At 45.5% G+C, this 15,518-nt stretch overlaps 1 long non-coding RNA gene across 1 annotated transcript; it reads right to left on the reverse strand.

Annotated features, from left to right (window-relative positions):
• Nucleotides 1-6,593: 6,593 nt before the first annotated feature.
• Nucleotides 6,594-8,851, reverse strand: LOC145857996 (uncharacterized). The gene is made up of 2 exons (XR_014378701.1): nucleotides 8,758-8,851; nucleotides 6,594-7,222 (listed from the first exon to the last, which is right to left on the reverse strand). It is a non-coding gene; the product is annotated as an uncharacterized LOC145857996 (long non-coding RNA).
• Nucleotides 8,852-15,518: the final 6,667 nt, after the last annotated feature.

Raw genomic sequence — 15,518 nt, forward strand, 5'->3', positions numbered from 1 at the left:
CTCGCAAGGCTGCCGGCCCAGACGGCATCCCCAGCCGCGTCCTCAGAGCATGTGCAGATCAGCTGGCTGGTGTGTTTACGGACATATTCAATCAATTCTTATCCCAGTCTGCTGTTTCCACATGCTTCAAGAGGGCCACGATTGTTCCTGTTCCCAAGAAAGATAAGGTAACTGAACTAAATGACTATCGCCCCGTAGCACTCACTTCCGTCATCATGAAGTGCTTTGAGAGACTAGTCAAAGACCATATCACCTCTACCCTACCTGACACTCTAGACCCACTCCAATTTGTTTACCGCCCCAATAGGTCCACAGACGACGCAATCACACTGCACACTGCCCTAACCCATCTGGACAAGTGGAATACCTATGTAAGAATGCTGTTCATCAACTACAGCTCAGTATTTAACCTGTTAGGGCTAGGGGGCAGTATTTACACGGCCGGATAAAAAACGTACCCGATTTAATCTGGTTATTACTACTGCCCAGAAACTAGAATATGCATATAATTATTGGCTTTGGATAGAAAACACCCTAAAGTTTCTAAAACTGTTTGAATGGTGTCTGAGTATAACAGAACTCATATGGCAGGCAAAAACCTGAGAAGATTCTGTACAGGAAGTGCCCTCTCTGACCATTCCTTGGTCTTCTTGGCTCTGTTTATTGAAAACTTGGGATCTTTGCTGTAACGTGACACTTCCTCCGGCTCCCATAGGCTCTCAGAACCCAGGAAAAAGCTGAATGATGTAATTCCAGCCCCTGGCTGAAACACATTAGCGCCTTTGGTAAGTGGTCTATCAGAGGACCATCAGACTGAGGCGCGTGCACGGGGCGACACCATGTTTTTATTTTCTCTCTCTTTGTACTAAAACACGATTTCCCGGTCGGAATATTATCGCTTTTTTACGCGAAAAATTGCATAAAAATTGATTTTAAACAGCGATTGACATGCTTCGAAGTACGGTAATGGAATATTTAGAATTTTTTTGTCACGAAACGCGTCGGGCGCGTCACCCTTCTTTACCCTTTCGGATAGTGTCTTGAACGCACGAACAAAACGCCGCTATTTGGATATAACTATGGATTATTTTGAACCAAACCAACATTTGTTATTGAAGTAGAAGTCCTGGGAGTGCATTCTGACGAAGAACAGCAAAGGTAATAACATTTTTCTTATAATAAATCTGACTTTGGTGAGGGCTAAACTTGCTGGGTGTCTAAATAGCTAGCCCTGTGATGCCGGGCTATCTACTTAGAATATTGCAAAATGTGCTTTCACCGAAAAGCTATTTTAAAATCGGACATAGCGAGTGCATAGAGGAGTTCTGTATCTATAATTCTTTAAATAATTATGTTTTTTGTGAACGTTTATCGTGAGTAATTTAGTAAATTCACCGGAAGTTTGCGGGGGGTATGCGTGTGTCTGATTATTTCTGGCTGGGTACTCTGCTGACATAATCTAATGTTTTGCTTTCGTTGTAAAGCCTTTTTGAAATCGGACAGTGTGGTTAGATTAACGAGAGTCTTGTCTTTAAAATGGTGTAAAATAGTCATATGTTTGAGAAATTGAAGTAATAGCATTTCTAAGGTATTTGAATAACGCGCCACGGGATTCCACTGACTGTTACGTAGGTGGGACGAAATCGTCCCACTGGCCCTAGAGAAGTTAACACTATAGTACCCTCCAAACTCATCATTAAGCTCGAGACCCTGGGTCTCGACCCCGCCCTGTGCAACTGGGTCCTGGACTTCCTGACGGTTTGCCCCCAGATGGTGAGGGTAGGTAACAACATCTCCACCCCGCTGATCCTCAACACTGGGGCCCCACAAGGGTGCGTTCTCAGCCCTCTCCTGTACTCCGACGAGACAGCCTACAGGGAGGAGGTGAGGGCCCTCGGAGTGTGGTGTCAGGAAAATAACCTCACACTCAATGTCAACAAAACAAAGGAGATGATCGTGGACTTCAGGAAACAGCAGAGGGATCAGCCCCCTATCCACATCGACGGGACAGTAGTGGAGAAGGTGGAAAGTTTTAAGTTCCTAGGCGTACACATCACGGACAAACTGAAATGGTCCATCCACACAGACAGCGTGGTGAAGAAGACGCAGCAACGCCGCTTCAACCTCAGGAGGCTGAAGAAATTCGGCTTGTCACCAAAAACGCTCGCAAACATTTACAGATGCACAATCAAGAGCATCCTGTCGGGCTGTATCACCGCCTGGTACGGCAACTGCTCCGCCCACTTTATATAATATTTACATACCCTACATTACTCATCTCATATGTATATACTGTACTCTATACCATCTACTGCATCTTCCCTATGCCTTTCGGCCATCGCTCATTCATATATTTCTATGTACATATTCTTATTCATTCCTTTACACTTGTGTGTGTATAAGGTAGTTGTTGTGAAATTGTTAGGTTAGATTACTTGTTAGATATTACTGCATGGTCGGAACTAGAAGCACAAGCATTTCGCTACACTCGCATTAACATCTGCTAACCATGTATATGTGACAAATAAAATTTGATTTGATTTGAGGAGGCTGAAAAAATTTGGCCTGTCACCTAAAACACTCAAACTTTTACAGATGCACAACCGAGAGCATCTTGTCGGGCTGTATCACCGCCTGGTACGGCAACTGCACCGCCCTCAACCGCAAGGGGGTAGTGCGGTCTGCACGATGCATCACCGGGGGCAAACTACCTGCCCTCCAGGACACCTACAGCACCCGATGTCACAGGAAGGCCAAAAAGATCATCAAGGACAACAATCACCCAAGACACTGCCTGTTCACCCCGCTATCATCCAGAAGGCGAAGTCTGTACAGGTGCATCAAAGCTGGGACCGAGAGACTGAAAAAAGGCTTCTATCTCAAGGCCATTAGACTGTTAAACAGCCATCACTAACATAGAGAGGCTGCTGTCAACATACAGACTCAAATCTCTGGCCACTTTAATAAATGGACTTAATTAAAAGGTATCACTAGTCACCTTAAATAACGCCACTTTAATAATGTTTACATATCCTACATTACTCATTTCATATGTATATACTGTTCTATACCATCTACTGCATCTTGCCTTTGCCGCACAGTCATCACTTATCCATATATTTATATGTACATATTCTTATTCATCCCTTACATTTTTGTTTATAAGGTAGTTGTTGTGAATTTGTTAGATTACTTGTTAGATATTACTGTCTTGTCGGAAGTAGAAGCACAAGTATTTCGCTACACTCGCATTAACATCTGCTAACCATGTGTATGAAACCAATACAATTTGATTTGATGTGTTGCTTGCCGAGTGAGGATTGGAAAATGTCTGTAAAAACACCAGACAATTGTTCAGCACAGTGCTTTAACACATGTCCACTTATTTTGTTTTGGCCTGTGTGCATTACATCCCCTGAAAAATGCCAAAACATCAGCCTGTTGAACAACGAACCTTTCAAACATTTGTAATGATGCTTCCATTTGTTTTACCTCTGACACAAAGTTGTCTGATTCAAATCTTGAGAAGAAAACATTCAATTCTTTAGCCATGTTCTGGCTCTCATCTCTCCCATGGTCAGCACTGGTTTTCCCCTGCCTATGTGGGGGGCACCAGCCATGGATTTAATCCCTTGCCAGGCCACCCTTTTATTTGTATTTTTTTATTTCAACTTTATTTAATCGGGTAGGCCAGTTGAGAACAATTTCTCATTTACAACAGCGACCTGGCCAAGATAAAGCAAAGCAGAGCGACAAGAACAACACAGTTACACATGGGATAAACAGACGTACAGTCAATAACACAATAGAAAAATCTATATACACTGTGTGCAAATGTAGTAAGAATAGGGAGGTAAGGCAATAAATAGGCCATAGTGGCAAAATAATTACAATTTAGCATTAACACTGGAGTGATAGATGTGCAGATGATGATGTGCAAGTAGAGATACTGGGGTGCAAAAGAGGAAAAAAATAACATGGGAATGAGTTAGTTGGGTGGGCTATTTACAGATGGGCTGCCAATGAGTTTGGCGACGAATATGTAGCAAGGGACAGCCAACGAGAGCAAACAGGTCGCAGTGGTGAGTAGTATATGGGGCTTTGGTGACAAAACGGATGGCACTGTGGTAGACTACAACCAATTTGCTGAGTAGAGTGTTGGAGGCTATTTTGTAAAAGATATCGCCAAAGTCAAGGATCGGTAGGATAGTCAGTTTTACGAGGGTATGTTTGGCAGCATGAGTGAAGGAGGCTTTGTTTTGAAATAGGAAGCCGATTCTAGATTTAATTTTGGATTGGAGATGCTTAATGTGACTGTAGAAGGAGAGTTTACAGTCTAACCAGACACCTAGGTATTTGTAGTTGTCCCCATATTCTAAGTCAGAACCCTCCAGAGTAGTGATGCTCGTCGGGCGGGCGGGTGCGGGCAGCGATCAGTTGAAGAGCATGCATTTAGTTTTACTAGCAGTCATTTGAGAAACCAAGGCTGTTGAGTCTGCCGATATGAATGTGGTGATTGACAGAGTCGAAAGCCTTGGCCAAGTCGATGAAGACTGCTGCACAGTACTGTCTTTTATCGATGGCGGTTATGATATCGTTTAGGACCTTGAGCGTGGCTGAGGTGCACCCATGACCAGCTCGGAAACCAGATTGCGTAGCGGAGAAGGTACGGTGGGATTCGAAATGGTCGGTGATCTGTTTGTTAACTTGGCTAACGAAGACCTTAGAAAGGCAGGGCAGGATGGATATAGGTCTGTAACAGTTTGGGCCTAGAGTGTCTCCCCCTTTGAAGAGGGGGATGACTGAGGCAGCTTTCCAGTCTTTAGGGATCTCAGACGATACGAAAGAGGTTGAACAGGCTAGTAATAGGGGTTGCAACAATTGCGGCGGATAATTTTAGAAAGAGAGGGTCCACATTGTCTGCGGGGGGTGCAGAGCTGATAGTCAAAAATGCTTATTGAAATTCTCGATTATTGTAGATTTATCGGTGGTGACAGTGTTACCTAGCCTCAGTGCAGTGGGCACTGTAAAGACCATGGAGAATAAGAGCACTTCCTGCTCACTGGGAGGAGGTGCTCTTATTCTCCATGGTCTTTACAGTATCCCAAAACTTTTTGGAATTAGTGCTACATGATGCAAATTTCTGTTTGAAAAAGCTAGCCTTTGCATTCCTAACTGACTGTATATTGGTTCCTAACTTCTCTGAAAAGTTGCATATCGCAGGGGCTATTCGATGCTAATGCAGTGCGCCACACTTGAGTTACCTGAGGAGAGGGTCCTCTCCACCCTTTGCTTGTATGCCTCCTTGTCCACCAGTATCTGTCTTTTGATCTCACGTTGTGAGTTTTCCTATAGATTTCTCTGATTTTCACTCTCAAAATCACAAAGTTAGATGGGCTAAGTCCACAACAATGCTTAAACCACATCAGTCTGATTGGGTGTGCCAGTCAGGGCCTGGCTTCCAAGTCGATGAGCCTTGGTCCACCCAGGCCCATCCATATCTACACCCTGATGCAAACAGCCCATGATGACAATTGCGCATCACAAATAGCCTTCTAACCAACACTTCGGTCTAAACTTTTTCAATACCTGGTTTGCATACCATTGTTGTCTTAGATATCATAAGTTGAAACGTCTTTCCTACCCTACCGGCTACCAATGTCATTAATCTGTGAGCTGCTCCATGCCAAAACCAGTTGAGAGCTGCACACTCTGGCTGCCTGCAGATGATATTTCGCTGAAACTAGGCTTTGTGTGTGGTGCACATGTGAATATACTTCACGTGCTTTGCGATTTATGTTGGCAACTTTGTGCATGATTTCTCTATTGTACTACAAGTCGTATACCTCCACTACACTACTTTGATACGCATCAGTAGGGACTAAGGAGTGAGTATACGCAATGCCGACTGAAAACAAAATGGGTATACGGTTTATACCTACGTATACCCTCCCCTACACCACTGGCCCTTTGTGTTCTACAGAAAGTGCACTCCCCTACATGAGAGCTCTGGTATTACGGTGGCTGTCCTTTCAGAATCACAAACCTGGCACAACCTGAAGGCGAATAGGTTCCCCACTGCGCAAACATGTCAAGATATTTTGAGTCGGGCGTGCTGACCGAAAATAAAAAAAATCACCTTTACAATAAAGTTACTACTTTTCCAATATTTCTCTTTTCTTTCTCTTTGCATTGTTGGGAATGGCCCGTAAGTAAGCATTTTACTGTTAGTTTACACCTGTTGTTTACATTTACATTTACATTTAAGTCATTTAGCAGACGCTCTTATCCAGAGCGACTTACAAAATGGTGCATTCACCTTATGATATCCAGTGGAACAACCACTTTACAATAGTGCATCTAAATCTTTTAAGGGGGGGGGTTAGAAGGATTACTTTATCCTATCCTAGGTATTCCTTAAAGAGGTGGGGTTTCAGGTGTCTCCGGAAGGTGGTTTACGAAGCATGTGATGAATAAAATTTGATTTGATTTCAAAGAACTCCATCACCACCGCAGCCCCAGCACCCCTACTTCCTGCAGCTATGTAGGATGGGCTTTAGACCAATTGAGAATCTCCCAATGCCAACCACAAATCAAATCAAATCAAATTTATTCATATAGCCCTTCTTACATCAGCTGATATGTCAAAGTGCTGTACAGAAACCCAGCCTAAAACCCCAAACAGCAAGCAATGCAGGTGTAGAAGCACGGTGGCTAGGAAAACTCCCTAGAAAGGCCAAAACCTAGGAAGAAACCTAGAGAGGAACCAGGCTATGAGGGGTGGCCAGTCCTCTTCTGGCTGTGCCGGGTGGAGATTATAACAGCACATGGCCAAGATGTTCAAATGTTCATAAATGATCAGCATGGTCAAATAATAATAATCATAGTAGTTGTTGAGGGTGCAACAAGTCAGTAACACAAGAGTAAGTGTCAGTTGGCTTTTCATAGCCCATCTTTGAGAATATCTCTACCGCTCCTGCTGTCTGTAGAGAGTTGAAAACAGCAGGTCTGGGACAGGTAGCACATCCGGTGAATAGGTCAGGGTTCCAGCAGGTCTGGGACAGCAGGTCTGGGACAGGTAGCACGCCCGGTGAACAGGTCAGGGTTCCATAGCTGCAGGCAGAACAGTTGGAACTGGAGCAGCAGCACGGCCAGGTGAACTGGGGACAGCAAGGAGTCATCAAGCCAGGTAGTCCTGAGGCATGGTCCTAGGGCTCAGGTCCTCCGAGAGAGAGAAAGAAAGAAAGAGAAAGAGAGAATTAGAGACAGCATATTTAAATTCACACAGGACACCGGAAAAGACAAGAGAAATACTTCAGATGTGACAGACTGACCCTAGCCCCCCGACACATAAACTACTGCAGCATAAATACTGGAGGCTGAGACAGGAGGGGTCAGGAGACACTGTGGCCCCATCCGAAGAAACCCCCGGACAGGGCCAAACAGGTAGGATATAACCCCACCCACTTTGCCAAAGCACAGCCTCCACACCACTGGAGGGATATCTCCAACCACCAACATACCATCCTGGGACAAGGCTGAGTATAGCCCACAAAGATCTCCGCCACGGCACAGTCCAAGGGGGGGCGCCAACCCAGACAGGAAGACCACGTCAGTGACTCAACCCACTCAAGTGACGCACCCCACCCAGGGACGGCATGGAAGAACACCAGTAAGCCAGTGACTCAGCCCCCGTAATAGGGGTAGAGGCAGAGAATCCCAGTGGAAAGAGGGGAAACCGGCCAGGCAGAGACAGCAAGGGCGGTTCGTTGCTCCAGCCTTTCTGTTTACCTTCACACCCCTGGCCAGACTACACTTAATCAAAGGACCTACTTAAGAGATGTGTCTTCAGTAAAGACTTAAAGTTTGAGACTGAGTCTGCGCCTCTCACATGGGTAGGCAGACTATTCCATAAAAATGGAGCTCTATAGGAGAAAGCCCTGCTTCTAGCTGTTTGCTTAGAAATTCTAGGAACAATTAGGAGGCCCGCATCTTGTGACCGTAGCGTACGTGTAGGTATGTACGACAGGACCAAATCGGGAAGATAGGTAGGAGCAAGCCCATGTAATGCTTTGTAGGTTAGCAGTAAAACCTTGAAATCAGCCCTTGCCTTAACAGGAAGCCAGTGTAGGGAGGCTAGCACTGGAGTAATATGATCACATTTTTGGGTTCTAGTTAGGATTCTAGCAGCCGTATTTAGCACTAACTGAAGTTTATTTAGTGCTTTATCCGGGTAGCCGGAAAGTAGAGCATTGCAGTAGTCCAACCTAGAAGTAACAAAGGCATGGATTAATTTGTCTGCGTCATTTTTGGACAGAAAGTTTCTGATTTTTGCAATGTTACATAGATGGAAAAAAGCTGTCCTTGAAACAGTCTTGATATGTTCTTCAAAAGAGAGATCAGGGTCTAAAGTAACGCCGAGGTCCTTCACATATTAATTGTCAGATTCAAAAGAAGATATCTTTGTTTCAACACAGTGATAGACATTTTAAATGCTACTGCTACTGCTCTTTCACCATTTCAGCTACAAACATTAAAACAACTAAAACATGTTAAAAACTTAATAAATTATAACTATTTAAATTGTCATTAATTAGCATAAATAAGCCACCAACAGTAATATTATAGGCCTAACTCTAGAACCGTTCAAGCTAGAGACACCCAACCAACTTTCACCTAATCCAGCTATCCTTTTCTATCAACCATATTACTTCAAGTCAAGCTAGCAAGCACACACATTTTCTTTAGGAAATGTACTTTTCGAGTATTCACTTGACTTTAGTTACCGCAAGTGAATTATAGCTTCCATGTGAGACCAATAGGCCGACTACTACTGACGGGAAGGGACATATGAACCGAATTGCGTTGTGGTAAAAAGCTTTTATTTACCGCAAGAGACCGCTATAAGAGCTGTTTGTGTAAAACATTTTTTCATTTACCAGGCAAAATATCCCCATAAATATATTTTGAACAACATAAACTAGACTACCTGTATAATTATTATTGTTTGAAAAATGTCCCCATCATGCTCATGGAATCAACCTTCTCTGAGGAAGGTAGAGAGAATAATTGTCTCAAACTCTTCAAATTGTAAACCAGTGATTTCATATTAAAAGACAATGATTATAAACACAAAGGCTATTTGTATTGCTGACAGTCACACCCTAAGATGTATAATAATAGGTCTCAGAGGTGTAGTTTATGGGAAGTTTCTGATAAACTGTAGGTTTACATTTGATTGGAAGGCTGTACAGGTGGTTTGGGGGATGCGCAGCGTTGCCTAACGTCACGCTCGGTGGTGGTATAAAATCCCCTGGGTTTGTCCTCCAGTCATTCATCTTGAGAAAAGCCGGAGGCAGCATAGCGATATTACGCGTAATTGTGGCTGGGAAGAAACCGATTTCACGATGACTAAACTTGTGATGGCTTACATTGGATTCCTTCTCCTTGCAATGCATTTTTCATCACAGGTAAGACATTTTCTTTCAAATATGATGTACTTTTTACCATGTTTGTTTCAGATTAACCCGGATTTTAATTAGACTACCCATTATTCTGGAGAGCAAATGCATTTCAACAGGACAGGTGTAACTTTCATTGTGGCTTATTAATCAGACAAATTTGTTAACATAAATTTAAAATGTCTGATTTTTCGACAATGACAAGCGAATGATGGCGCGTGTAATTAACCTCAGATGTTTTCATTCAGTATGATTGACGCAATATTGGAAAAATCTAGCGTGCCACGCAATGTGGAACGGCGACGCCTCTTCAGATAAAGGATTCAGTAGCCTAAAGTTACTACAACATGCATAGGCTGGCTAATGTAATTTTAGCGCGACTGTGTCTTTATTTCTTATCCTTGACTGCAATTCAAATGCAGGATGTTGCCCGTTACCCTATAGGCTATGTAAAACATTGTCTATAAGGTGATGACACTTACATGTCTTACATTTTCTAAGGTGCATGTTGTTGGAACATATTGCCATAGGGCTCTTGTATTTTTACTGCCTAAGCTTTCTCCGTGTGCGTAGCTGACCGTTTTCCCTCTTTAATTTAGTAGGACGAAAGTGAAGTCTTATTGGTAATTGTCCCTAATGTTTCAGGTTGACGTGTTTTTCACATGTGACAAGCCCCTCTGCTCTCCTATTTTAGGTCCACGCGCAAAAGGCTAGCACACAGTCCCCTGCCATGAATGCTACGACCAAAGCTGGCGGCGCGAGTTCTAACATGACCAAGATGCCCGATGTCGCCAAGAACAACACCATTCCCAAAGGAGCCAGTGCGTCCTTGCAGTCCAGCTCGGTCGCGCTCATCATACCCATCCTGGTGGGGGGCTCTCTACAGGGGCGCTTCTAGAGGGCTGTTGAGCACTGAACAGACACCGGCAAGACTGTAACGCCAGCGACCTCGATGGGGCAAACTGTTTTACAAAGAGCACGTTTTTTTAAATGCACTTCAGAAAGGCAGTCATGTGCGCTCCTAACCGGAGAGATTCGGTCGAGTTGCGTGCCGGACGATAACCCTTTTCTACTTCACTGATGGGAATTGTTATTTACCCTCACACCTTCCGGCCGCTTCAAACCAGCAGGCCTACACACCTCGCACACTGGCCCCATGCCCATAGGCCGAACGGTACGGTCCTCTCCATGGAGGCAGTTCATGATAAGATCAGTCCATGATGAGGATGTACGGAACTCTGCACTTTGAACCGTTTGTTCCCGCTGTTCCAGTGTAGACACCAGGGGGTAGTTTAGTGATTTCTTAAGAATTTAACATATCTAAAGAAATGTTGTTTTGAGGCACTTCGAAAATAAGGTATAAATGAATCTGTGGCACATGCACGAACAGCGGTATTTCTGCAACTGCAGTGACTACTTTGTCAGAGGCTTGATGTACACTTGTGACATTTATTTCTAGAATATGGGATGGTTTGAGTTGGCATATGTGAGATTTAATTGTATAAATCATGTGATATGCTTAAATGTGTTTTTATGGTCAGGCTCAATTAAAGCTTTGAAATATAGCTTACTTGTGACACTTTTCTTATATAATAAAAATACTTTGACATAATTTTGACTTCTCCTGTCTGTAAATTATAATGCTAGACCTGCCAAGTAATTTGCTCTGTTCCACTGTCTCCAGCCCCTTTATTGATCACATAGCTAAGACCAGGGATTTACTCAGGTAGACTAGGTTTGATGTGCCACAATTTAAATCCTTATTTTAGAATGGGGAATAGGAATGTTTGCCTTGGGCCAGTTGTAGCATTTATGCCATGTCAACTAGGACATGATAAGTCTTACATTCCTTGTGGCCAAAACGTGTCAGTTTCCTGACAGTCGACTTGTCTGCTTTAAAGCGAGGTTACTTTACCCTAGCTACATTGACCTGTGACCAGTCATTTGTAAACTAGCCTACAAAGATGTTCAGGGTAAACCTGTAAGGTATATTTAAACTAAAAGTTAATTGACACTGGGTCTTGCTGGTTGGCTCTGGTTACCTTTGTAGAATGGTACGTTCATCCCATAAGTCTAAGCTAAATGGAATGTTTTAAGGTCATACCAAGGTTAATTTAGCTAGTTATAATTAAACAACTCCCTTACATTTAAGTCATTTAGCAGACGTTCTTATCCAGAGCGACTTACAAATTGGTGGATTCACCTTATGATATCCAGTGGAACAACCACTTTACAATAGTGCATCTAAATCTTTAAAGGGGACGGGGGGGGGGGGTTAGAAGGATTACTTTATCCTATCCTAGGTATTCCTTAGAGGTGGGGTTTCGGGTGTCTCCGGAAGGTGGTGATTGACTCCGCTGTCCTGGCGTCGTGCGGGAGCTTGTTCCACCATTGGGGTGCCAGAGCAGCGAACAGTTTTGACTGGGCTGAGCGGGAACTGTGCTTCCTTAGAGGTAGGGAGGCGAGCAGGGCAGAGGTGGAAGAAAGCAGTGCCCTTGTTTGGGTGTAGGGCCTGATCAGAGCCTGAAGGTACGGAGGTGCCGTTCCCCTCACAGCTCCGTAGGCAAGCACCATGGTCTTGTAGCGGATGCGAGCTTCAACTGGAAGCCAGTGGAGAGAGCGGAGGAGCGGGGTGACGGGAGAGAACTTGGGAAGGTTGAACACCAGACGGGCTGCGGCGTTCTGGATGAGTTGTAGGGGTTTAATGGCACAGGCAGGGAGCCCAGCCAACAGCGAGTTGCAGTAATCCAGACGGGAGATGACAAGTGCCTGGATTAGGACCTGCACCGCTTCCTGTTTGAGGCAGGGTCGTACTCTGCGAATGTTGTAGAGCATGAACCTACAGGATCGGGTCACCGCCTTGATGTTAGTGGAGAACGACAGGGTGTTGTCCAGGGTCACGCCAAGGTTCTTAGCACTCTGGGAGGAGGACACAATGGAGTTGTCAACCGTGATGGCGAGATCATGTAACGGGCAGTCCTTCCCCGGGAGGAAGAGCAGCTCCGTCTTGCTGAGGTTCAGCTTGAGGTGGTGATCCGTCATCCACACTATGTCTGCCAGACATGCAGAGATGCGATTCGCCACCTGGTTATCAGAAGGGGGAAAGGAGAAGATTAATTGTGTGTCGTCTGCATAGCAATGATAGGAGAGACCATGTGAGGATATGACAGAGCCAAGTGACTTGGTGTATAGCGAGAATAGGAGAGGGCCTAGAACAGAGCCCTGGGGGACACCAGTGGTGAGAGCACGTGGTGCGGAGACAGATTCTCGCCACGCCACCTGGTAGGAGCGACCTGTCAGGTAGGACGCAATCCAAGCGTGTGCCGCGCCGGAGATGCCCAACTCGGAGAGGGTGGAGAGGAGGATCTGATGGTTCACAGTATCAAAGGCAGCAGATAGGTCTAGAAGGATGAGAGCAGAGGAGAGTGAGTTAGCTTTAGCAGTGCGGAGAGCCTCCGTTACACAGAGAAGAGCAGTCTCAGTTGAATGACCAGTCTTGAAACCTGACTGATTTGGATCAAGAAGGTCATTCTGAGAGAGATAGCAGGAGAGCTGGCCAAGGACGGCACTTTCAAGAGTTTTGGAGAGAAAAGAAAGAAGGGATACTGGTCTGTAGTTGTTGACTTCGGAGGGATCGAGTGTAGGTTTTTTCAGAAGGGGTGCAACTCTCGCTCTCTTGAAGACAGAAGGGACGTAGCCAGCGGTCAAGGATGAGTTGATGAGCGAGGTGAGGTAAGGGAGAAGGTCTCCGGAAATGGTCTGGAGAAGAGAGGAGGGGATAGGGTCAAGCGGGCAGGTTGTTGGGCGGCCGGCCGTCACAAGACGCGAGATTTCATCTGGCGAGAGAGGGGAGAAAGAGGTCAAAGCACAGGGTAGGGCAGTGTGAGCAGGACCAGCGGTGTCGTTTGACTTAGCAAACGAGGATCGGATGTCGTCGACCTTCTTTTCAAAATGGTTGACGAAGTTATCCGCAGAGAGGGAGGAGGGGGAGGGGGAGGAGGATTCAGGAGGGAGGAGAAGGTGGCAAAGAGCTTCCTAGGATTAGAGGCAGATGCTTGGAATTTCGAGTGGTAGAAAGTGGCTTTAGCAGCACAGACAGAAGAGGAAAATGTAGAGAGGAGGGAGTGAAAGGATGCCAGGTCCGCAGGGAGGCGAGTTTTCCTCCATTTCCGCTCGGCTGCCCGGAGCCCTGTTCTGTGAGCTCGCAATGAGTCGTCGAGCCACGGAGCAGGAGGGGAGGACCGAGCCGGCCTGGAGGATAGGGGACATAGACAGTCAAAGGATGCAGAAAGGGAGGAGAGGAGGGTTGAGGAGGCAGAATCAGGAGATAGGTTGGAGAAGGTTTGAGCAGAGGGAAGAGATGATAGGATGGAAGAGGAGAGAGTAGCGGGAGAGAGAGAGCGAAGGTTGGGACGGCGCAATACCATCCGAGTAGGGGCAGAGTGAGAAGTGTTGGATGAGAGCGAGAGGGAAAAGGATACAAGGTAGTGGTCGGAGACTTGGAGGGGAGTTGCAATGAGATTAGTGGAAGAACAGCATCTAGTAAAGATGAGGTCAAGCGTATTGCCTGCCTTGTGAGTAGGGGGGGAAGGTGAGAGGGTGAGGTCAAAAGAGGAGAGGAGTGGAAAGGAGGCAGAGAGGAATGAGTCAAAGGTAGACGTGGGGAGGTTAAAGTCACCCAGAACTGTGAGAGGTGAGCCATCCTCAGGAAAGGAACTTATCAAGGCGTCAAGCTCATTGATGAACTCTCCAAGGGAACCTGGAGGGCGATAAATGATAAGGATGTTAAGCTTGAAAGGGCTGGTAACTGTGACAGCATGGAATTCAAAGGAGGCGATAGACAGATGGGTCAGCGGAGAAAGAGAGAATGTCCACTTGGGAGAGATGAGGATCCCAGTGCCACCACCCCGCTGACCAGAAGCTCTCGGGGTGTGCGAGAACACGTGGGCAGATGAGGAGAGAGCAGTAGGAGTAGCAGTGTTATCTGTGGTAATCCATGTTTCCGTCAGCGCCAAGAAGTTGAGGGACTGGAGGGTAGCATAGGCTGAGATGAACTCTGCCTTGTTGGCTGCAGACCGGCAGTTCCAGAGGCTGCCGGAGACCTGGAACTCCACATGGGTCGTGCGCGCTGGGACCACCAGGTTAGAGTGGCAGCGGCCACGCGGTGTGAAGCGTTTGTATGGCATGTGCAGAGGGGAGAGAACAGGGATAGACAGACACATAGTTGACAGGCTACAGAAGAGGCTACGCTAATGCAAAGGAGATTGGAATGACAAGTGGACTACACATCTCGAATGTTCAGAAAGTTAGCTTACGTTGCAAAAATCTTTTTGACTAAAATGATTAAAATGATACAGTACTGCTGGCTGGTGAAGTAGGCTAGCTAGCAGTGGCTGCGTTGTTGACTTTGTTTGAAAGTGTAGCTGGCTAGGTAACCTCGATAGTTTCAGTGCTACACCTTATCATGATACAAAGGCAGCTATGTAGCTAGCTAACATAACACTAATCAAGACGTTCCTTTGTAATGTATTTAGTTTCTACAATGCTGCTCGTCGGTAATAGTTGGCTAGGTTTGGAAATGGCGTCGCGGGGGACGAAAATAGCTGGCCAGCTAACCTCGATAATTACTCTAAACTACACAATTATCAAACTATGACAAAGACAACTTATTGACTAAAATGATACAGTACTGCTGGCTGGTAAAGTAGGCTAGCTAGCAGTGGCCGCGTTGTTGACTTTGTTTGAAAGTGTAGCTGGCCAGGTAACCTCGATAGCTTCAGTGCTACACCTTACAAGGCAACTATGTAGCTAGCTAACACTAGCTAACCTGGCTAGCTAACCTCGATAATTACTCTAAACTACACAATTATCTTAGATACAAAGACAGCAAAGACAACTATGTAGCTAGCTAACACTACAATAATCAAATCGTTCCGTTGTAATGTATTAGTTTCTACAGTGCTGCTAGTCGGTAGAAGTTAGCTAGCTCGCTAGCAGTTGTTGACTAAGTAGGAGAACGGTGGCACGGCGGACGAAGATAGCTGGCTAGCTAACCTC

The sequence above is a fragment of the Salmo salar genome, chromosome 09, assembly GCF_965601325.2.
Source record: "Salmo salar chromosome 09, fSalSal1, whole genome shotgun sequence".
Classification (NCBI taxonomy): Eukaryota; Metazoa; Chordata; class Actinopteri; order Salmoniformes; family Salmonidae; genus Salmo; species Salmo salar.